General features: G+C 39.6%; 1 long non-coding RNA gene across 1 annotated transcript; it reads right to left on the reverse strand.

Moving 5' to 3' along the window:
• Window positions 1–2,735: 2,735 nt before the first annotated feature.
• On the reverse strand, window positions 2,736–3,598 carry LOC125138555. The gene is made up of 2 exons (XR_007137774.1): window positions 3,307–3,598; window positions 2,736–3,187 (listed from the first exon to the last, which is right to left on the reverse strand). It is a non-coding gene; the product is annotated as an uncharacterized LOC125138555 (long non-coding RNA).
• Window positions 3,599–5,651: the final 2,053 nt, after the last annotated feature.

A 5,651-nucleotide genomic window follows, 5' to 3' on the forward strand; every position in this document is an offset into this window, starting at 1 on the left:
AAAGGGATCATCTAGTCTTGGACGTCTCGACTCAAGCCTGGCTGTCAGGAACTAAGGGTTAATGTATTGCGATTAGTGCTCATGGGTCTTCATCTGATATGTTTTTAATTAACGGTATCCCATTCAAGCTCTTGAAGTCATCCCCCACTCTTGACCCAAAAAAGGAAAGTTTTGACAGGGCTAATTAAAGAGCGTTTGGGAGAAAAAAACGTAGAGAGGCAAGACGTTGGGTTCATTAGACAAGCCAGTCTGCTACACATCAAACGGGCCGGAGTGGTCCGTGTGATCCCTTTCTTTTATTTCCCATCTCAGAGTGGTGGGAGCAAGTGAGGATGAAAGAAAGAGAATGGAGAGAGAGAGAGAGAGAGAGAGAGAGAGAGAGAGAGAGAGAGAGAGAGAGAGAGAGAGAGAGACTGAAAGAGTAGCGTTGGCACTTTGCAACAGAAGAGATGAATGACTCCTTACCTCTGAAACACTGTGGCCTTAATGAAACCTCCAGAGGCAAAACAATGGCATCTTTCTCACACACATACACACCATACAACATACTGTACCTACTCATATACCTACCTTCTGCATATTCCACCGACATGAATGCCAAACTCAATTCTCACTGCTTTGCTCATCCATTAATGTGGCACACATATGCAACTTACTCAATCATGAACACAAATTGGTACGGATGTGTATTGGTGCAAATATCTCACATTTTCCCTCACACGTACACACACACACACACACACACACACACACAAAGACACTATAAAGAAGGGCAGATTCTCGCACAGGTAGTCACCGACTTTGAGGCTTTGAGGCCACCTGCAACAATAAAACAGGTCAAATATACACTACACGTTATTATCAGTAAAACTCATAATAGCTTGTTCTACTTACCAACCAAAATTAACTCAAAATATACATTTATTCTTCATAACTCTGGCCCTGCATTAATACAACTAACGCCGCTGCCACTGAAAGTTTTGAATCAAAATGTTTCATTGTGGATTTTATTGAGTCTCTAATAAAGCAGTCAGGTTTCGAGGGAAACATGTGCAGACAAAAAGGCTCCTAGCAGTCATCCTTTCAGCCAATATATCATTTCTCACCCATTTTCCCTACTTTTCTGTCTTGATTTCTTTGTATTTGGCAGAATCCGAGGGTGGCTGAAAACCCATCGTTCGTCCCGTTAAAGGCATGTGGGGACATAACTCACGACGGCCTCCGCTATCGGCCAGCCAGCCGCCTCATAAGGCTGAGATAAAGCTAGGGCCAGGGACACAAACAGAGACATCAATCTTCCCTGATCAGCTGCAGATAGAGAGAAAGAGACGCCCCAAAAAATGAAGAAACAAATTGGATGTCAATATAGGGGTCTGAGACCAAGAACCTGGTCAGCTGAAGTTTAGAGTCCAGTCAAACTGACCTCTAGTTGTGTTTTTGAGTTTGTGTATGAGGACGTGTGTGTTTTGTAAAGTGTTCTGTTTACTTGTGAGATGCATTGAGTTACTTCAAGGTAGTTATTTAGAAACCAACATAAAGTGTCCTAGTAATTCATAAGCTATATACCAGAGCAGCTTTGGCTTCATGCTACAAAATCTCAGAGATGGATGAATACCATTCTTCCAAAAGATAATACTTTAAATTGTGGTTTGATGATGATGGTGGAGATCGCTATCTAACATGTGTGACCAAACTCTCCAGTAGAATTAGGGTGACATGTAATAATTCCAAAATTCATAACACATAATTTATATTGTTTTTTATCTTCTTCAAAACATTCACTAAGCCCTTGTTCTTTGTGGATGTTAGCAGGGTCATACTGGAGGATACTACTCCTATCAGGATCTAAACATTTCATTATAGGTGAATTGTTTTAGATTACTTTGTGTAACAGTGACTTCTGTCGTGAAGGTGACAAGAGGACCCAATCCAAGACATAACAAGCCATTTTTCCCCCTTTACTTTGTCACATATCTGTATTTGCTATATACACTCATATGTACTTTTACAGCCCTGTGGCTACTGTAAAATACATTATAACCTTTAAACTGAAATATAATGAAAGACTGATTACTGGATGCTTTTATAAATGTCAAGATATTTTTAAATCTTCCAGTAAAGAAGGTTAATAATAAAGAAAGAATGCACTGTTCTGTGCACTTAATTTATTTACTGTTATAGCCTTTACATTTTGGTGGCATATCATTTCTCATGATGCAAAAGTTCACTGGCCATTCATCCCTCTTGTAGACCAAATGCATGTTAAGGAAATTCCATTTGTAATAAAATGATTTTTATTAATATGAGTAGAATGTTATTTATTGGTGAGTAGCTCCTTCCTATCCTTTCCATCTCTCTCTCTCTCTCTCTCTCTCTCTCTCTCTCTCTCTCTCTCTCTCTCTCTCTCTCTCTCCCTCTCTCTCTCTCTAGCTATGTATCTATCTATCCATCTATCTCTAATTCACCCAGTGTAATGTTTCCTTGCTCTCTTCCTTTTTTTCATTCCCCTCTTTATCCTTCTCTGTTTATGTGGCTGATGCATTCTGCTTATCAGCGTTCTGTCATTTTCCTGTGAATACTCAGGCTCCTTTCAGCCAGACTGAGCTCATAAACACATGGCCAAAGCATTTATAGTAGCGCTCGTACTCACAGATACAGATATAGCTAAAATTAAATTACAGTAAAATATGATCTAAGATGAAGTACATATGCTTGAATTAAATAACGATGATTGATTGGTTGCAAATATATGTTTATTATAATGTCTTAGAATACATGTGAAGTATATATGTTAAATTTGAAACTACAAAAAGAAAGCTTGAATAGTCATGCTTTACAATGAGGCAGACCTGAAAGAAACCCTTAACATTGACGCTGTAGCTTTTTTTTATATATAAATATCTCGTTCATTCATTCATTCATTGACCTTCAGTAACTGCTTTGACCTTAATCAAGATTCCAGTCCATTGTAAGGCACCAAACACTCATTCACACCTGGTGGTAAATTAGATTCACCAGTATACCCACTGGCATTTTTCTTTGAATGAGAAAACCAGAGAACCCCAAATAAACCCCCTTGGGCACAGGCACAACACACAAAACTCCACAAAGGAAGTAACCAAAGGATCCAGAAAACCCGGAGTTGTGAGGTGGCAAAACATAACCACTGCAGCATTGTGTCTTCCTCCTAGAGCAATAAAAAAAGTAATTCCCATTACTTGAGTTTTCCAGAAGGTTTTGTGGAATTCATGTGCAACTAGAATCACATCCACATTACATCTTTCACATAAACATTTAACGACTTACCTTAAAAACCTCCCTTCCTCTCTAAGTACTTTGAGCAAAACTTTGAGGTTTTCTATTCTTTTCTCAGTACAGCACATACTTACTAATTGCACATATTCTAAAGAAGTAGTAGATGGAGATATGTTTTATTTGAGTTGTAACATTTAATATTTATAAAGAATAAAACTACGAATAGACCAAGGAAACAGCAGCGAATGGATTTAACATGTTTGAAATAAGATGGAACTGGTAACCATTTTAGCTACGTTTATTTAGGAATTGAAACATAAGTCTATTGTCACGGATATGCCAGGTTCTCACACTTCCTTCAGATCTGAATGACCGGAGTTCTGATAATCATCACCTGGCGTCACTCAACACTAATTGCTCACAGACTATTTAAGCCACGCTCTCACCTTCATTCACCGTCCAGTCTCGTATGCTATGCTTACTAACTCGACTCTCTCATTCTTCTTCTCAGTAGCGTTTCCAGATCCTGTTCTGCACGTTACCAGATTCAACTCCTTCTCGAGCGTGTGTTTATCGGAGCACGAGCAAAGCGTCCTTCACCACGTCTCCAAGCTTTGCAGCTTTACCTCAGACCTGAACTATCAATAAACACTGGTTTTGATTTCATCTGTTCGTTCATTGTCTTCTGTTCGTTACATCTATAAATCAATATTATAAATCAATAATACTATAGCAATCACTCACATTCACCTCACAGTCATATAACTCCAGTGACTAAATGATAACATGATAGTGAAAGTGTTTAAATATAACAAACCCGAGTAAACCAGAACTGATTAAAATATTTCATATTGTAATGGAGAGAGTGGGAAAGAGGTAAAGAAGTGAGTGCAGACAGGTTGGAATGGGTGGAGAAAGGTGTCAGGAGTTCTGTGTGATAGGAAAATATCAGCGAGAATAAAGGGGGAGGTGTACAGGACAGTGGTGAGACCGGCCATGCTGTATGGTTTAGAGACAGTGTCACTGAAGAAGAGTCACTTCTTGGTGAGACCGGCCATGCTGTATGGTTTAGAGACAGTGTCACTGAAGAAGAGTCACTTCTTGGTGAGACCGGCTATGCTGTATGGTTTAGAGACAGTGTCACTGAAGAAGAGTCACTGAAGAAAAGACAGGAGTCAGAGCTAGAGGTAGCCGAGCTGAAGATGTTGAGGTTCTCTTTGGGAGTGATAAGGTTGTACAGGATTAGGAACGAGTACATCAGAGGGACAGCTCATGTTGGACGTTTGGGGGACAAAGTTAGGGAGGCCAGATTAAGATGGTTTGGACATGTTCAGAGGAGGGAGAGTAGGTATATTGGTAGGAGAATGTTGGACATGGAGCTGCCAGGCAGGAGGTAAAGAGGAAGGCCAAAGAGGAGGTATATGGATGTAATTAATGAGAATATGAAGCTAGTGGGTGCAAGTGTTGAGGATGCAGAAGATAGGGATAGGTGGAGAGAGATGATTCGCTGTGGTGACCCCTGAAGGGAAAAGACAAAATAAGAAGAAGATATTGTTTGATACCAAATGGATGTTGGATTTTCACATCCGAGTGGTCTGAAATTGTTGGTGAATTTCTATAACATCTCTGGCAACTAGAGTAGAAGAGAGTAGAGTAGAGTGGGTTAGATTGCAGTACAGGAGAGTACACTGGAGTAGAGTACAGTGGAGTAGAGTACAGTGGAGTGGGGTAGAGTAGAGTAGAGTAGAGTAGAGTAGAGTAGAGTAGAGAGTCGTGGAGTGGAGTAGAGTAGAGTAGAGTAGAGTAGAGTAGAGTAGAGTAGAGTAGAGTAGAGTAGAGTAGCGTAGAGTAGAGTAGAGTAGAGTAGAGTAGAGTAGCGTAGAGTAGCGTAGAGTAGCGTTTGAGAGCACGTTATATCCCAAGGGGAAATTTTGCGTCACAACACTCACAACACAAGAGCAAAAGGGAGAAATACGACAGTAAAATGCACAATAAAGTCACAATCTAAGACAATATAAAAAAGAAGGACTACACATAATCATATCTATCCTCATTGTTTACAGACTGAGATTTCTGTACAGATTTCTGTCACTGTACAAAAAATCTTACAGGTTGTCAGTTTAAATCTGTATGTTATTCATGTGTGATGAGTAGTTGTGGTAGTGTGTGTTGCTATAGTATATATCAATAATCACCCGTTGGGGATTACAGTGGGTGGCACCACACCACTCTGTCATTGATCATGTTTCCTATAACACAGCATGTTGTACTTACTGTATATTCCAGTGAATAAAATAAACAAGTGTGAAAGCCTGATTCTCACTTGGTGAATGTTTCCAAATTCATGCTATTGTCACAACATTAAGGTAATACTTGTCACTTGAGTTTTCTGCAGA

The sequence above is a fragment of the Tachysurus fulvidraco genome, chromosome 1 (genome assembly GCF_022655615.1).
Source record: "Tachysurus fulvidraco isolate hzauxx_2018 chromosome 1, HZAU_PFXX_2.0, whole genome shotgun sequence".
Taxonomy (NCBI): domain Eukaryota; kingdom Metazoa; phylum Chordata; class Actinopteri; order Siluriformes; family Bagridae; genus Tachysurus; species Tachysurus fulvidraco.